Source organism: Cebus imitator, unplaced genomic scaffold (assembly GCF_001604975.1).
Source record: "Cebus imitator isolate Cc_AM_T3 unplaced genomic scaffold, Cebus_imitator-1.0 Scaffold22, whole genome shotgun sequence".
Taxonomy (NCBI): domain Eukaryota; kingdom Metazoa; phylum Chordata; class Mammalia; order Primates; family Cebidae; genus Cebus; species Cebus imitator.
In genome coordinates, this window is record NW_016107337.1 from 5812237 (window position 1) to 5820875 (window position 8639).

General features: G+C 43.6%; 1 pseudogene; it reads left to right on the forward strand.

Annotated features, from left to right (window-relative positions):
• Positions 1-2133, forward strand: part of LOC108299467 — a 50550-nt pseudogene extending 48417 nt beyond the window's left edge.
• The last annotated feature ends 6506 nt before the right edge of the window (positions 2134-8639 follow it).

The window sequence follows — 8639 nt, forward strand, 5'->3', positions numbered from 1 at the left end:
TGTTGACCAGGATGGTCTGGATCTCTTGACCTCGTGATCCACCCGCCTCGGCCTCCCAAAGTGCTGGGATTACAGGCTTGAGCCACCGCGCCCGGCTTCTTTTTTTTAAGAGATGGGGTCTGTCTATGGAATTTTGTTCTGGAAGCTCAAAAAGAAAAAAAAAAAAAGGGATGGGGTCTCTTTGCTTTGGTTTCTCTTCGTAATGAATAAACCTTTCGCCTTTTACTAACGATGTAAAAAAAGAGAGATGGGGCCTCACTGTGTTGCTGTACCTAGCCTTCTTTTTCTTTTTGTTGTTTTTTTTGAGAGATGGGTTCTCACAGTTGCCCAGGCTGGTCCCAAACTCCTAGACTCAAGCAGTCCTCCCGCTTCAGCCTCCCAATGTGCTGAGTTTACAGGGGTGATCCACCGCTCCTGGCCCAATACTGTATTTTCCCTCTGCAGTTGGTGGAACCTGCAAATATGGAGGGCTAAATTATTTTGTTTTATGTGAACAAAGAGACCAAAGAAGAGGAGGAAAGGGAGGAAGCAGAGGCAGCCCTCAGTAAGGTACCTAAACAGTGAAAAGGTTTCATCTACATATATGTTACAAAGTAATCTTTTTTAAAGTACATTTTTCAAGAGGTAGAGAAGTAGACAAAATGGTGAGTTGTCATGAAACAAATAGATGGGTCTCTTTTTTTTTTTTTTAGAACTTTATCTTGCATTTTTCAGGTGCCCAGTATGATTTTGTGTTTTATTTTTATTTTCATTTTTAGTTCTAGTCATTCTCCCCCAGGATTCTCATTCCTGGTAGTTCCATCACCTCCCACACCATCCCAAATGTGATTTTTCATCCCACTCTGAATCTGGATACTTGACTCATTTCTGAACTTTCATTTTAGTTGCAAATCTCCCAAAACTGTAAGTTAGCTGTCAGCCATTTGAGGTTGATTGTGGGGTACCAGTGAAACTTGCCTCCTGATTTCATGCGGACTCGGTTATCCTGTAACTGGTGTCTTCTGTGCCAGATCTCTAGGGAATGTGGGAGAGGTAACTGGGAAGGGGCCACTTGGACCCTCAGGAGTTGAACCGTCTTTTGCATTTCTCCAGGACACTTCTGAGCCTCCTCATCTGCCTCCTCTGGCCTGCTATTGGAAAGCCACAATGTCAGTACAAAGGGCCAGATGTCCAGTACTTCCCTGGAAATTCAAGTCACTGTGAACCAGTAACACGAAAACAGTAACAATCTATAATATTTTACAGCTACACAGCTTGTTTCTCTTCATTCTTAGTGATTTTTTTGCAGGGCGGGGGGGACAGGGTTTCACTCTATGTCCACGCTGGAGTGCAGTGGTGTGATTATGGCTCACTACCACCTCTGCCTCCAGGCTCAAGCAATTTTCCCACCTCAGCCTCCCAAGTAGCTGGGGCCATAGACATGTGCCACCACACCCAGCTAATTTTTTATTTTTTTTGTAAAGACAAGGTTTCATCATGTTGCCCTAGCCTGGACTAGTCTTGAACTCCTGGACTCAAGCAATTTGTCCACCTCAGCCTCCCAGAATGCTGGGCTTATAGGCATGAGCCACCAAGCCTAGCCCATTCTTAGTGATAATAAATGTAGGTAGATGTTGTATCTTCTGTATGTTATCATCATTTATCTACTTTTCACATTTGCGTTAGAATTATTCCTGGCTTTCTCTGAATTGTCTCCTATCTTTTGGGCTAGGACTTTGTTTAAGTTCTTAAATCATTGTTTGTGATTCTGAAGGCCTTTTTAGGGAGAAGTCATTTGATCTCACCCAGAGAAAAACACTGCAGGCTTGGGTGGGAAGGAGACCCAAGGATGTGAAGAGGGTGTGGCATGCATTTCCCGGGATCCTGGGGAAGTGGGAAGAAATCCGCTCAACCATCTTCCCTAACCCCCTGCTATTCAAAGTAACAATGAAGGGAAGCGTCCAGGCTGTTGCTGTGGGGTTGTGTATTACCAGATTGCTAAGTGTGGGACCAGCAGTGAGGCCTGCTACCAGATTCCATTTACAAGAAGCAGGAGGGGAGAGGGAAAGCAGTGAAAGTGAGACCCCACAAGACTCTCCAGAGCCCAGAATCCACTGGTACATTGACTTTGTTCTTGTTTTTGTATCACTGTGACTAAAGGAAGGGGAATACTGATGAATTTTTCATTGTAAGTCATTGATATTGATATTTTTATTAGTTGTTATCATGGTTCTTGCAAATCTGGGCTTTTGGGAAGCTCTCTGGCAAAATTATTTTCAAGTGTTTAAGGTCTAGACTCTAGAGCTCGCATCAACCCCAGTTCTCTTCCCCCCCTGCGTGATTCTCCCCGCAGCCCCCGTGGTCTCAGTCATCGTTAGGTATCTCCATGGCAGCCGCCTCCTCACTGGTCTCCCTCTTTTCAGTCTAACTTCCTTCGAGCTCAACTCCCATCCATTCTCTTTTTTTAAATTTTTTTGTTATTTTTTTCTTTTTTACTAAGCAGTCATACCAGACTCTCATCCATTCTCTTCAGACGTTTTTTCTTCTCTTTTTATTTTTTAAATTTCTTTTATATATTTTTGGCATTCTTTTTATTATCATTTCCTCATCCCTTTTTACCAGTTTTTTTATTTAAAAATTGAAAATTTGAGATAATTATAGATTTACATGCAATTGTAAGAAATAATAAAGAGCCTATGTACAATGTTACCCAGCTTCGCCCAATAATGATATCTTGTGAAAGTATGTTATGCCGTCACAATCAGGATCTCAACTTTGGGCTGGGTGTGGTGGTCACGCCTATAATCCCTTCACTTGGTGGGACCAAGGCAGAGGGACCTTTTGGGGAATTGGCTCTCCGCCTCCCAGATTCATTCAGGGTTTTGCATAAACTATCAATAGTTATTCCTCTCATGGTTAAGTGGTATTCCATGATACGTATATACCATAATAAATACTCATCAGTGTATGAGTGATTCAGTTTCTCTGCATCGTTCTTGACAGCACTTGCTATTGTCACAACTTTTTACTTTAAATATCCTAATAGATGTGTAGTGATACTTCATTTTGATTTAATTTGCATTTCCCTGGTGGTTAATTATTTTGAACATCTTTTCATGTGTGCTTACTTGTCATCTGTATACCTTCTTCAGCACAATGTCTTTTCATGTCTTTTGTTCATTTTCCTTTTTTTTCCTCGAGACAAAGTTTTCCTTCTGTTGCCCAGGCTGGAGTGCAATGGCTTGATCTCGGCCCACTGCAACCTCTGCCTCCCAGGTTCAAGCGATTCTCCTGCCTCAGCCTCCCAAGTAGCTGAGACTACAGGCGCCCGCCACCATACGCGGCTAATTTTTTGTATTTTTAGTAGAGTCGGGGTTTCACTATGTTGGTAGGCTGGTCTCGAACTCCTGAACTCGGGTGATCTACCCACCTCGACCTCCCAAAGTGCTGGGATTACAGGCATGAGCCACCGTGCCTGGATTTTGTTCATTTTCTGATTGGATTGTTTGTTTTTTGGTTTGATGGGTTTTGTGTTTTTTGTTTTGTTTTTACTGTTGCATTTTGAAAGTTCTTTATATATTTTAGATACCAGACTCCTTTGTCAGATAGATGATTTGCAAACATTTTCTCCCAGTTTGTAGCTTTTCTTTTCTTTTCTTTTTTTGAGACAGAGTCTCCCTCTGTTGCCCAGGCTGGAGTGCAGTGGCATGACCTCAGCCCACTGCAAACTCCACCTCCTGGGTTCAAGCTACTCTTCTGCCTCAGCCTCCCGAATAGCTGGGACTACAGGTGTGTGCCACCATGGCTGGCTAAGTTTTGTATTTTTAATAGAGACAGGATTTCACCATGCTGGCCAGGCTGATCTCAAATTCCTGACCTCATGATCTGCCCACCTCGGCCTCCCAAAGTGCTGGGATTATAGGCATGAGCCACTGTACCCGGCCTTGTAGCTCTCGTAGCTTTTCTTTTCATCCTCTTCAGAGGGACTTTTGCAGAAGGAAAGATTTTCATTTGGATGAAGTTCAATTTAGCAATTTTTCCTTTTTTTTTTTAATTGAGAAGTTTCGCTCTTGTTGCCCATGCTGTAGTGTAATGGCGCCATCTCGGCTCACCTCAACCTCCGCCTCCCCAGTTCAAGCAATTCTCCTGCCTCAGCGTCCTGAGTAGCTGAGATTACAGGCATGTGCCACCACACCTGGCTAATTTTTTGTGTTTTTAGTAGAGACGAGATTTCTCCATGTTGGTCAGGCTGGTCTCGAACTCCCGACCTCAGGTGATCCACCCAACTCGGCCTCCCAAAGTGCTGGGATTACAAGCATTAGCCACCATGCGAAGCCTCAGTTTTTCCTTTTAAAGATTTGATTTCGGCCGGGCGTGGTGGCTCACACCTGTAATCCAAGCACTTTGGAGGCCAAGGCAGGTGGATCACCTGAAGTCAGGAGTTCAAAACCAGCCTGACCAACATGGTGAAACCTCGTCTTTAAAAAAAAAAAATTTTTTTTTATTAAAAAGATTTGATCTCAAGTCTGAGAACTCTTCACCTACCTCTGATACTAAAATTTGTCTCCTGCTCTTTACTTATCTTTAAAAATATTCATTGGGCTGGGCACAGTGGCTCACACCTGTAATCCCAGAACTTTGGGAGACCGAGGCATGTGGATCACCTGAGGTCATGAGTTCAAGACCAGCCTGACCAACATAGTAAAACCTGTCTCTACTAAATTACAAATATTAGCCAGGCATGTTGGTGGGCATTTGTAATCCCAGCTACTTAGGAGGCTGAGGCAGGAGAATCGCTTGAGGCAGGAGAATCGCTTGAGCCCAGGAGGTGGAGGTTGCAGTGAGCCATGAGCCAAGATCATTCCACTGCACTCCAGCCTGGGTGACAGAGACTTCATGTAAGAAAAAAAAGAATATAGACACACACATATGTATATATATTACATGTATATATCATGCATGTATGTGTGTATATATAATATATGCATACATAATATATATTACATGGATATATGTAATATATATTATGTATGCATATATTTTATACATACACACACACACACACACACACACACACACACACACATACATACATTGGATCGTGTCCATCCCTGAAGAAAACTTTTATCAAGCTTCCGATTTCATTTTGAATCAAATCCTAACTTCCTATACAAGGCAGTCAGCCTCTGCTCGCTGTTCCAACCTCTCCTCCTATGCTCCCTCCCACTCTTTCCAGGTGGCAATCACAAGGATGTTCTCTTCTTTTTTTTTTTTTAATAAAGACGGGGTTTCACCATGTTGGTCAGGCTGGTCTTGAACTCCCAACCTCAGGTGATCCGCCCACCTTGGCCTCCAAAGTGCTTGGATTACAGGCGTGAGCCACCATGTCTGGCCAATTTTTTTTTTTTTTTTTTTGATAAAGATGGGGTTTCACCATGTTGGTCAGGCTGGTCTTGAAGTCCCGACCTCAGGTGATCTGCCCGTCTTGACCTCCAAAGTGCTTGGATTACAGGCATGAGCCACCACACCGCACCTTTTTTGAAATTTTTTTCTCTCTCTTTTTTTTCTTTTTTGCCCACCTTCGACTGTCTTGATCAAGTTATAGAGGGTGTTCTATTACTATTTCTCCAAGTTTTTTTTTTGCAACGGGGGACCTTGTACATCCCCTTTGCTCTGCCCAGAATGATATAGGTTTCTTTGCACACCCTAGGACGCCACTTATGTCACTATGTCTGTGAGGCCATCTGATATGGCTTGGCCGTGTGTCCCCTCCCAAATCTCATCTTGAATCGTAATCCCCACGTGTCAGAGGAGATGCCTGATGGGAGGTGACTGAATCATGGGGGTGGACTTCCCCCTTGCTGTTCTCTTGTTAGTGAGTAACCTCTCAGAAGGTCTGATGGTTTTTAAGTGTGGCACTTTCTCCCTCATAATCTTTCTCTTCCCACCATGTAAGACGGCCTTGCTTTCCCTCCACCTTTTGCCATGATTGTAAGATGCAGAACTGTGAGTCACTTAAACCTCTCTTTTTTTCAATATAAGTGACCCAGTCTCGGGTATGTCTTTATAGCAGTATGAGAACAGACTAATACACCATCTCAGACCACCCATCTACACACAGGCTTTACTGTGATTTTCTTTTTTCTTTTTTTTTTTTTTTTTGGAGATGGTGTCTCCCTCTGTTGCCCCAGGCTGGAGTGCAGTGGTGCAATCTCAGCTGGCTTCAACTTCCAATTCCTAGGTTTAAGCGATTCTCCTGCCTCAGCCTCCCAAGTAGCTGGGATTACAGGCATGTTCCCCCACACCTGGCTAATTTTTTGTATCTTTTTTTTTTTAGTAGAGACGGGGTTTCACCATATTGGCCAGGCTGGTCTCAAACTCCTAACCTCATGATCCGCCCACTTCAGCCTCCCAAAGTGCTGGGATTATAGGCGTGAGCCATCGCACCCAGCATCAGCACCCAGCCTTTATCAATTAACTGCTGATTCATATTCCAGCCTTTTTGTTTTTTACCATTCAGTATTGAATTTCTCACTAGATTCTAAATTCTGCAAGGACAAAGACTTGGCCTCAACCCTTCATGCTGTCACTCAGTGCTTATTTCAGGGCTTAGCAAACAGTAGGCCCTCAGTAAATATTTGCTGAGAAAACTAACTAATGAGGACATTTAAGAAAACTTTCACCCTGCTTACAGTATTTTCTGAGTAATTTCAGGAAGGTGAAAGTTTTATTTGGGATCCCTACTGCTTTGGACAAAATTCCTTTTAGATAAACTTTTCCTGTCCATGTCATCTTTAGTTTATTTTGTCTCCATAGTTTAAACCAGGAAGGAGATTTCAATAAAATTGTGCAATAGAAAAAAAGTATAGGCAGCAAAATTGTGCTTATGTATTCTGCTCTCACGGAACTCCTACAACTGCCTCTACTCAGTTTCCTTAAGAACCTTACAGTCCAGTGAGGGGGCGTGTGGGCGAACAGGCACCTAAATCCACCATGTGAAACATCGTGGGAAGGACCCCTGATTGTTTCCTTTCTTCAAGGGAGGCACTGCTTGGGCTGAGTCTCAAAGGATACAGTGAAGTCAGCCAGGCAGAAACATGAAGGAAAGGGACTGAAGCCCTGGGGGCCCTGTGGAAGAAGAACAGGACCTTCGGCTGCAGGTTATCAATTAACTGCAGATTCATATTCCAGCCTTTTTGTTTTTTACTGTATTTTGTGAGCCTTGAGTGTCACACCATAGAGAGAGCTCTGAAGGGTCAGGGAAGCCTCGTGACCAGATCATATTCTGGAATGACTGTACCAGCCTCACTGTAGACCAGGGACAGGAGGACTGAGAGGAGGCAGAGACGGTTACAAAGAAAGCCCTGGACCCAGGTAGTATCAGGGGAAGCAGAAAGAGGGGGCAGTTTTGTCTGATACAACGTAACTTGTATCAATAGCATTTGTTGACCAAATGGTCAGCAGGGTGGACGAGGGGGCTGGAGCCCAGGAATAGAGAGGGAAGACATTTGGTTTGGTTCTCTTGATTCTCGGGTGGTGCTGCCCACCTCTAAAGAAAATTCAGGAAAAAGAGCCACTTTTATGTGAAAGATATTTAATACAAGGTACCTACGGGTCAGGAATCCCAATAAAAATGTATCTACATCTGGAATTCAGATTGCACATCATTTTAGAAATCATTTTCCCACTGGCCAGGCGCAGTGGGTCATGCCTGTAATCCCAGCACTTTGGGAGGCCGTGGTGGGTGGATCACTAGGTCAGGAGCTCAACACCAGCCTGGCCAACATGGGGAAACCCCCTCTCTACTAAAAATACAAAAATTAGCCGGGCATGGTGGCAGGTGCCTGTAATCCCAGCTACTCGGGAGGCTGAGGCAGATAATTGCTTGAATCCAGCAGGCAGAGGTTGCAGTGAGCCGAGATCACACCACTGTACTCCAGCCTGGGTGACAGAGCAAGACTCCATCTCAAAAAAATAAATAAATAAATCATTTTCCCTATGCAAATAACTTTTAGACAAGGTAATTTTACCCCCAGAAAAATTGAAGGCATTGAGATGCCCAAGATAATTTTCGCTGCAGGCTCGTATTTGAAATCATGATCATCAGGGGACCCTTTGCATCCTTTGTCCAGTGCTATGGACTGTGGAACATATTTAAACTATGAACCTGTAACATCTAAGTAGATCCTGACACAAGACTACTTTTCAGTGAAAACAGAGAACTGTAATAAACTACGGAATTCTGCTTCATGGGCAACTGAGAGTGATCTCAGTGCAACTCCTTCATTTCATTCTTGCCGGAAAAGTTCATTTGTTTGTCTAAGATAACACGGTAAGATAAATTTTTTTTTTTTTTTTTTTTGAGAGGGAGTTTCGCTTTTGTTACCCAGGCTAAAGTGTAATGGTGCGGACTTGGCTCACTGCAACCTCCGCCTCCCAGGTTCAAGTGATTCTCTTGCCTCAGCCTCCATCACAGGTGTTCACCACCACACCCGACTATTTTTTGTATTTTTAGTAGAGACAGAGTTTCACCATGTTGGCCAGGCTGATCTCAAACTCCTTACCTCATGTATCCACCTGCTTTGGCCTCCCAAAGTGCTGGGATTACAGGTGTGAACCACCACACCCGGCCTAGATAGAAACTTAAATCTTTTTTTTTT